This window comes from Bufo gargarizans, chromosome 4, assembly GCF_014858855.1.
Source record: "Bufo gargarizans isolate SCDJY-AF-19 chromosome 4, ASM1485885v1, whole genome shotgun sequence".
Taxonomy (NCBI): domain Eukaryota; kingdom Metazoa; phylum Chordata; class Amphibia; order Anura; family Bufonidae; genus Bufo; species Bufo gargarizans.
In genome coordinates this window covers 117,014,463-117,024,777 of record NC_058083.1, presented here as the reverse complement: position 1 = coordinate 117,024,777, position 10,315 = coordinate 117,014,463, and the positions used below count along the sequence as shown (strand labels likewise).

General features: G+C 41.0%; 1 long non-coding RNA gene across 1 annotated transcript; it reads right to left on the bottom strand.

Moving 5' to 3' along the window:
* Positions 1-1,656: 1,656 nt before the first annotated feature.
* LOC122935020 lies at positions 1,657-5,315 on the bottom strand. The gene is made up of 2 exons (XR_006388762.1): positions 4,483-5,315; positions 1,657-3,524 (listed from the first exon to the last, which is right to left on the bottom strand). It is a non-coding gene; the product is annotated as an uncharacterized LOC122935020 (long non-coding RNA).
* Positions 5,316-10,315: the final 5,000 nt, after the last annotated feature.

The window sequence follows — 10,315 nt, the reverse complement described above, 5'->3', positions numbered from 1 at the left end:
AAAAAAAAATCATGTTTTAGTGTCTCCATAGTCTGAGAGCCATAGTTTTAGGTAGGGTCTCATTTTTTGCGGGATTAGATGAGTGTTTAAATTGGCACTATTTTGTTGTGCATATGACTTTTTGATCGCTTGCTATTACACTTTTGTGATGTAAGGTGACAAAAAATGTTTTTTTTTTTTTTTTTTTTTTACGATGTTCACCTGAGGGATTAGGTAATGTGATATTTTTATAGAGCAGGTTATTACGGACGCTACGATACCTAATATGTATAATTTTTTTAATTTATGTTTTACACAATAACATCTTTAAAACAAAAAATATGTTTTAGTGGCTCCATATTCTGAGCCATATTTATTTTTATTTTTTGGGCGATTGTCTTAGGTAGGGGCCCCTTTTTTTTCGGGATGAGGTGATGGTTAGATTGGTACTATTTTGGTGGGCATACACCTTTTTGATCGCTTGCTGTTGTATTTTTTGTGATGTAAGATGACAAAAAATGGTTTATTTAGCACAGTTTCTTTTTTCTTTTTGCAGTGTTCATCTGAGGGGTTAGGTCATGTGATATGTTTATAGAGCTGGTCGATATGCACATGGCGATACCTAATATGTCAACTTTTTTTTTTTCCCCTAATTATTACCAATTTTTTTTTACCCAAGGTGCCTGCTGATGATTTGAGCAGGCACCGGGTTCCGATCACCGCCCGCCGAGCGGCAGTGATCGGAAATACATAGGACGTACCGGTACGCCCTGTGTCCTTAAGTACCGCGACATCAGGGCGTACCGGTACGCCCTATGTCCTAAACAGGTTAATTATGAAAAACACTTTTTATTTTACTCTTTATTTTTGTCCCACTTGGGACTTCAACTTCTGGGGTCTGATCTCCTCTGCAATGTATTACAATACATCCTGTATCGTAACACACTGCATGTCAGCTTGTATGCCGACAGTCTGCCTGTGAGACCTAGCATAAGGGCTAGATCTCACAGGCTTCCGTAGAAGGCAAGCTCCGATGTCTATGGAAGGCATCTGGCTTGCCTTCTCTGCCATCGGGTCCCCGCGCTTCAGTTCATTTCAATGGATCCGCAAAAAAATTGAAATGACTCAGTGTGCATTCTGTGCCCGTATGTCTGCATGGCTGTTCAGCAAAAAAAAAAAAAGAACATGTCCTTTAATTGTTCGCAAAACGGACAAGGATAGGACTGTTCTGTTAGTGTCCAGCTGTTTAGTTCCGCAAAATAAGGAATGCACAAGGACTTTTTTTTTTTTTTTTTTTTTAGCAGATCTGTGTTTAGCAGACCGCAAAATACATACAGCCATTAGACTGTGGGACACACCCCTTTGGTAATTTATTTATAAGTTTCTAGTAGAAATATTTAACAGACATTAAAGAGGATATACCTCTATTATAGGCTATTCTTTTCTCAGGGAACAGTCTCCAAGGAAGACTTGGAGCTGTTGGTCTTGGGTTCAATTTAGAGGGATGGCACCCCTTTTGATTGCACTGCCTGCCACATTTCCAATTGTGATGGCACTACTACTGTCTGAATGCAGCAATGCCATTAGGAAAATGTATTACCATGTTTTTGGCGGTGCTTATGCCTCATCTTTGCTCTCACTAGCTTCCCAACTAGGAAACACACAGCATACAACTTCTCTCTGTTATTAATGATTTATTATATGAATACTTAGGTCACTATACAGTTTTCTAGAGTATACAGTGAAATCGTGGATAAATCAATCATAGAGTAAGAATCAATACATTACCGGATATTGCATCATCACTCCATATCGGGGGACCAGCGATTCATCAGGAGGCAGCGCATACACATCACACGGCTCGTCAGCAGTGGAACAGTCCCAACCAAATGGGAAAGATCCTCTGCCTATATGCCCATAACTCCACCCATCATCTTGTTGCATCCTGGGGATGCTCAGTCATGAGCTTCATTATGATTGGATGGCTTGTAGCCATTTCCTCATGAACAGCACTAGTTATAGTTAAGTACTGTTTGTGCGCGCTTACTATTACGCGCATTGCAACATACTATTATATAAGAGTATCACGTTCTACGCATGCTCAGTACTCTGTTTTCAACGGGCGGTGTCCCTATGAACCAATTGTATGATTGCTGGTATGAGCTATTTTTCGTTATCAGTAGATGATTACAGTTCCTACAACATGTCTTTATGAACTGCAGTAACCTAATGTTCTTGTAGAATGGTTTCTTATGAGACGATCAGCATTACCTAAGATGTAAAAGGAATTCCTGTCTACCTATCCTTTATATAACTATGGGGGGCCCTTTTCCTATAGCCCTCCAGTCATACACACATTCGTATCAGATTTACATCACATTCGGTCCTTAATGCTGACCGTTGGTATAGGAAACCATTATCATTTTTCGTTTTTTACAACATATACCGTAGGCTACATAACAATTCCAAATAGATAGTACAATTACTACTATCATGACTACCAACAAGAGGTGAACCACCCAATCCATGGTAGTCCTGGCTGATGGGGAATACCCCATGAATATGTCCCACCAATGATGGGATGTAGCGTCCGCTATGGCGGATCCTACTTTTACTATTTTATCAGACACTACCGTAGTAAAGAGCTTGTGTCCCGTGATACTCCTGTTCAAATTTGTAATTGCTTTCAGTCTAGTCAAATTTAGATCCCAATTAGGGACTTCTAAAGCCGTGTCTTGCCATAACACCTTGGTGCTTAGCTCATTATCTGGATTTAACATAAAAGTTTCATTTTCCCATTGAATAACCGTGATGTTGTGTATGCATCCTGCAAAAGGCACCCTCATTTTAGGGACCACCTGACGATCTGTCACTACGCATATCACCTGGGGTGCTACTTCAACCATCCATCGGTATGACGTAGGCATTATGGTCCACTCGCATTTATTTACAGTGTTCTGTAACAAGCAAGGCTCATATACAGCAGACTGTAACTTACAGATTTTACCTTCAAGAGTGTCATCACAGAAAGTTAAATCATGTGTGCTATTATTGCTATCAATTACTTGTCCATAAAATGTAGGTACCCAAAAATGTTGATTACCTTCTGGGCCCATTAACATTGGTAATACTACAAACTTACACATTATACTACTTTTAGTCACATTGTAGTAGACCAATTTACCGGTACAGGACATATCATTACACCTTATTTTAGGCGCTTTGATGTCCAGCCAGTGTTTTTCCCTTACAAAAGAGTTAAACACGGTCCTCCAAACTTCCTCATTCCCCGTCAACAACATGGTTTGGAACAACCCTTTCTGTTGTTGCTGCTGTAGGGTTTGCAAAGAACAAATGCAGAGTCAATTGGCTTCACATGTAACACTGTCCTGTTTCCTGGTTTTAGAATAGTTTCTCCATCCCCACGTCCAATTTCTGGATTCAGCCAGGCTCAGCTTGTGTCCGGGTGTATTACCGTCTGCGTAGGATGCCAACCACACGATACCAAGGAGACCAAGGGCGATGCCACAATGTCTTAGTGGATTCTGTAAGTCAAGAATACAGCATTATTCCCTTAAGTAGCATTTTTCCTGTGGGATATATTCCCACTTCTCTACTCCAGGCCTCATCACGAGTAGAGTACGGTCCTTGCCAACCGCTATTACTTCAGCAGGTGACGGAGGTCCGTTTACATCTTGAATCCAAATCTTAGCACCTACACTAATTTCATTAGTGGATCCAAATCCTTTCTGTCCCCTCACAGTTAGTTCCTTGGGGGCTGTTGTTTCTTTTATCTGTGCTATATATATATTGGGATTAATAGCAATTGTGCCACCCTATCTCCTTTTGATATTATAGCATCCATTTTACCCAGATTTATGAGGACAACTTTGACTTCTCCTTGGTAGTCTTCATCAATTACCCCTCCAACCACTATTAAACTTTTTAGAGCATAACTGGATCTAGTGGCCAACTGTCCATAATGTCCTGAGGGAATTTTTACCCCGATTCCAGTAGGAATTATCTTAGTGACTCCTGGACTTACTACCGTCACCTCCAGTGAGTGCAAGTCCAACCCTGCAGATTTTGATGTTCCCCTAAAAGGGACCTGAGCTTCTTCATTAATTTTCCAATATTCAATAGATTCTATAGTTAATTTACCTATAGTAAGACTTGGCGTCAACATTCTCATTAAAGGTGTAGTGGATTCTGTTAGTGGTCTATTATTGAGCGACTGAAGGGCCGAGGAAAGATTATCTCTCCATTGCCCGTATTTACCATCTGAGGTAATTTTTTTTCAATGCTCCTTTGAGCAACCCATTCATTCGCTCAATGAGACCAGCAGCCTGTGGGTAATAGGGCATGTGATATACCCATTCAATGTTGTTTTCTAAAGCAAACTGTTTTATTTCCTTCCCTGTAAAATGAGACCCATTATCTGACTTTTGTATGACCTGCTTGATCATGTCTCCTGTTAGTGGAATACCTCTCTCCTGCGCCCACCTGTAAGTGGCCTTTTCTCCAAGATGTCTACTTTTTTGGTGAGCCCAAACGGCTGTACCTTCCAGCCATGACTCAGTTTCTCTATCCTCTGACTTGGATATAGTGGATATGGCCATTGCCGCATCTGCTTGGGAATTAAACAAACGTTCAAGAGAGTCTATCGGCATATGAGCATCAACATGGAAAACAGTAGTGTTAGTTCTATCTCCTCTATTTCCTGCCAAATTTGTTTTCCCCAGATTTCCTTTCCATGTATAACCCAATCATGTTTTTTCCAGCCCATTAACCAAGTAGCCAAGCCATTAGCTACCGACCATGAGTCTGTGAAAATATGACATTGATCTCCCTGTTCTTTTTTCAGGGCAAGGAAAACAGCCATGAGTTCCGCATATTGACTACTCATGCCATCCCCTTCTGCTGTGAGTGTAGCAGACAACCGAGGGTTGTATGCCACACTCTTACCCTATTTTTTTCCCTTATTTCCGGTCCTAAGGTAGTTTTTTCCTTCCTACGTAGCACCGGAAATGCCTTAGCAGATGGGGGATCCATAACTGGATCAGGACAATCAGGACCATCGGGACAATCATCCCAATCATCCGAGTCTGAATCCCAGATATCCCCATCCCATCTACTAGGGTCCCGATCCACACTAGCGGCAGCTATATGTTTATAAACTTTATTCTTGTTAATCCTACCCCTTCTTTTCTTATATTTATTCGCCGCTATGTATACAGCAGAGTTTTCTGCTATAGTCTGATAGTGGGTCAACTTGTCTTTCAACAGTTTTCCACTACATTCCAACATCAGAGCACGCCCTTCGGCTTCCAACTGAGCCTGTTCCGCGCGCCTCTGATCTTGAATTGCCTTCTGCAATCGCTTGTGCACTCCACGATATGCAGATGCCAACACCCAGCTCCTTCGAGCCAGGGTAACTACATCACCAGCTTTCGCTGGGAGTTTCTCAAGTACTTGAACTACATCCACCGGATTTGATTCTTTTAACTGTTTATCCCATGATTCCGCTAACCCGTGACCAGCTAATTCTGTTGCTATTATATTATAGGGAGCCTCGGTCCAGCCGGGGATCTCCACGGGTTCTTTCTGGGATTTGCCCTTTTTTTTAAACATACTGTTATATTTTTGTCTTTTTGCCAAAATGGGTGGGGCTGTGCTCAGAGGTGTCCCTTGTTACTTAGAACGTTTTAAGACAACCTCCGACAGATAAATTGTTTTTAGTTTCTAAGATATTTTGCTTTGAAACTGGAAAGGAGGAGCTTCTTACTCCTGTCTTAATCTAATCGGTGCTTTACCGGATGATTTGTTCAGATACCAAGTTTCAAGTCAAAATATCCTTCAGGGGCAATTTTACGAGCTTATGTATCAATTGCCCCTTACTTCTGGCAACATGCCAAACTTCTACAAATTACTCCCCTGCATTCCCCTGCCCCAAACAATATGTTATAAAAGGTCAAATCCCATCCTCGTCGCCAATTAATGTATTGCCATGTTTTTGGCGGTGCTTATGCCTCACCTTTCCTCTCACTAGCTTCCCAACTAGGAAACACACAGCATACAACTTCTCTCTGTTATTAATGATTTATTATATGAATACTTAGGTCACTATACAGTTTTCTAGAGTATACAGTGAAATCGTGGATAAATCAATCATAGAGTAAGAATCAATACATTACCGGATATTGCATCATCACTCCATATCGGGGGACCAGCGATTCATCAGGAGGCAGCGCATACACATCACACGGCTCGTCAGCAGTGGAACAGTCCCAACCAAATGGGAAAGATCCTCTGCCTATATGCCCATAACTCCACCCATCATCTTGTTGCATCCTGGGGATGCTCAGTCATGAGCTTCATTATGATTGGATGGCTTGTAGCCATTTCCTCATGAACAGCACTAGTTATAGTTAAGTACTGTTTGTGCGCGCTTACTATTACGCGCATTGCAACATACTATTATATAAGAGTATCACGTTCTACGCATGCTCAGTACTCTGTTTTCAACGGGCGGTGTCCCTATGAACCAATTGTATGATTGCTGGTATGAGCTATTTTTCGTTATCAGTAGATGATTACAGTTCCCACAACATGTCTTTATGAACTGCAGTAACCTAATGTTCTTGTAGAATGGTTTCTTATGAGACGATCAGCATTACCTAAGATGTAAAAGGAATTCCTGTCTACCTATCCTTTATATAACTATGGGGGGCCCTTTTCCTATAGCCCTCCAGTCATACACACATTCGTATCAGATTTACATCACAGAAAATGACTAAATTGTGCTTTAGGTATTTTAGAGGTTAAAATGACCTCTATCCATAGATAACTTAATGATTAGTGACGGGATCAAACCAGGCATCCCATTCCCTTATTCCTAAGGAAGCAGTACTTGAGCATGTGCCCTGAACTCCATTCATTGTCTATAGAACTGGTCGAGAACAGAAAACAAAAAACAAAATATCAAGATTAAAATCAAGGATTGTTCAAAGCATGACTCCTAAGGAAAATTCAACTCATCCCACACAAAAGTGACCTCAAAGAGTTTCACCAAACTAAAAATATATTTATCTGGTGCCAAATTGTAAAAAAAGTAGAAAAACGGCTTTATTCACCAGACACGTGTGTCTGGTGAATATAGCCGTTTTTCAACTTTTTTTACAATTTTGATGTGCTGTGGAATTTTTCTATTTTTATGCATTGGAGGTGGATCGCCCCCACAGCTGCTGGCACTCCGACCGTACTTTACAGATAGATAGCTGTGCTGCCCACACCTTTCTACCTTTCCTATCTGACTGCATAGAGACATGATCAAAATATTCTCCTCGTCTTCAAGCCTAAAAGTGGTCTGGCTCTCAATGGGTTAATAGTTCAGAACCAAGCTAAAAACAATGAAAACACAAAGTAATGTCATTTAATAAAAGTAACTACATTTTGTGTCACAAAAAACTGAGCAGCTGCTACAAGTGTCTGAGACTTGTTATAGTAATACACTTGATTCAAATGTTTTTCAAGTTGGCACCTTGTGGTCACTATCCACTGGCAATGTAGTTAGAGTTGAGAAGCAAGCTGTGAAAATCATTTTCTTTGTATGCCGGAAATGAAATACCCTTCTCTAGTTTCAAGCTTAGCTTCACAGAATTGTGCTATATTTTAGCAAATAGGACTGTTAAATCAATCAGGGATCCAAAATTGCAAAACTGATGTGCCAGGTGGATACGAGGCATAGACTTGAAAGTGCCATAGTCTTTCGAGGACACAAAAATGATGGGGTGTGGAGAAGTCATTTTTATTTTCAGGAAAACCATGATACTTGAAAACAATTTGTGCTAAAGAGTCTCTACAAATCAGAAGTGCAAAGAATTTATTGACTTTACTTACCATAGTTAGAAAAAAGCAAATTGATTCTAAATTTTGGAAATTCGATTCAGATTTGTAGAAAACTTTCTAGATTCGATTCAGAAGAATAAAGGTGTGGGGGGATGAGAGAGAGAGAGATACAAAACAGATATCAGATTTTTAAGATATTGGCTTTTCTCTAAACACAATTAAACAATCACAAAACCACAAATGCAATCGCACTTTGCACCCAGCACTCTGCCCTGCCTCTATGCTGGATGTTGAATGAGGCATTGGTGTACATTTTGGCCAAAGCGTAATAAGCCACTCACCACGTGAAGGTCGCCTCCATGAGTGGTCCCTAACACTAGTTCCTACCTGTTTTGGGCCATGACAGCCACACAAAGTCCAGGCCCACAATTAAACAATGGAGCTTATTAGAAATTATAATTTATACAATTTTTACAAAGGTTTGACATAAGGATGAGGGGCCTACTACTTTGATGAGCCCTGGATAAGCTAGTAGAATACTCTGCACTTTTAACTGCCAGTGGTATCTGTTAGTGACCGATGTTAGTCAGGCTCCGCCCACCGGCTTCCTTTGTGACTAATACTAATAGGGCAGCGCTGGGGCATGATTCTGGATCGCAAGTGATGCAGCTGAAATGAGCGCTCTGACTGGGCCCGGTATGGAGTATAGTGACAGTGCCAGGCTTGTTACATGTTAGTAAAGACGGGGGGAGCAGTGACGGATATTACTGGGGGCAGTGACGGACATTATTGGGGCTGTGGAAGGATATTACTAGGGCACTGGAAGGACATTACGGGGGACAGTGAAAGAACATTACTGGGGGCAATGGGGGACATTACTGGGGGCAGTGGAAGGTCACTACTGGGAGCACTATAAGGATATTACTGTAGTCGCTATAGGTACATTAGTTGGTTGATATTATTATTATCAGTGTCTAGGGGTGTTACCAGAGGTGTTACAACTGCAGTCACAGAGGGTGCACCTGGGCCAATAGAACTCTAGTTACACTACTAAATAAACCTATAGCTGTGTTCACAGTTAAAGGGGTTGTACAGTTGCATAATATTGATGACTTATCCTGAAGATAAGTCACCAGTATCAGATCAGTGGGGGTCTGACTCCAGACACCCCCACCAATCAACTGTTGCGATGCTTATGTGAGCACTGCGTCCTCTTCAATATTTTCCTGCACCACGTCGCTTGAAGTGGTAGCACAGTGTCATTATACCTTCCTCTCTTATTTCATTGAATCGAATGAGCAGTTGCAATTACCCTGCACTGCCTATACAAGGGAGACAGCCTCCTCTTATGAGAACAGCATCCCTTTCCAACAACTGATAGGTGAGGGTGCTAGGAGTCAGACCCTCGCCAATCTGCTATTGATGACCTATCCTGAGGCTAGGTCCATCATTATTATACCATTATAGAACCCACATAATGGTTTCTAAACTGAATACCAGAACTTCAGGGAAGACTGATATACCAATAATGGGCTTCACTTGTAAGGTGCCTTTGAGTGTTTGATCGGACATTTTAGACTTACAAATTTAGCAGGAGAAAAGCAGCTGCTAAACGTGTCTGGCAGTGGATTATTCTCATCTCTTGATTGAATAAATTATTATTTATGGGGATATTGAAAGTGTCAGAGGTTTTCTGAATGCACATTATACTGGTACTTAGAATGTGGACGTCATCTAAAAGTGGTTATCTAGTTTAGAAAAACAATTTTCATTTACCCTACAAGGGATTTTTGAGTAAATACAGTGATTTCCGAGGTCAGGATTCTTATTTCTTGTCCAGGGGAAATTGCTACTGCAAAAATTGCCCTGATTCACTCTTGTCTTGATTACTGTGACTCATTACAAATCCGTCTTCCCCTCACCAAATTCTCCCCTCTCTAATCTAACCTAAATGCAGCAGCCGGGATCCTTGATCTGTCCAGCCTCTAAACCGACACCCATCCACTCTAGAATACAATTTAAACTCTCACCTACAAAGCATTCAACAGTGCAGCACCGCCCTACATCTCCACACTCATCTCTATCTACCACCCTACTCTCTCTCTCAGTTCTGCCAATGATCTAAGACTAACATCCTCCATAATCCAAACCTCTCACTCCCATATCCAAAACTTTTCTTCAGCTCACTAGAATATGCTACCCAAGAAAATGATAAAAATTACCAATATCCACAATGTTAACCGTCACGTCTTAGGTTGGCCTATCACATTTCTTAACTTACCTCTTCTCGATTTACCCCTTCTACAATATTGCTTAGCCCAAGCAGCTTTATGCCAAGCACCCTGTTTTATATAAGATGTCTGGACTTATGTATAAATCAGAACTTTTACCTTTCACACAAAGATCGTAAGCTCTTACAATCAGGCCAGGGCTCACAATATGGTTTAATGTGTTTAGCCTGATTTTGTCTATGCATGTGCCCTTTAAT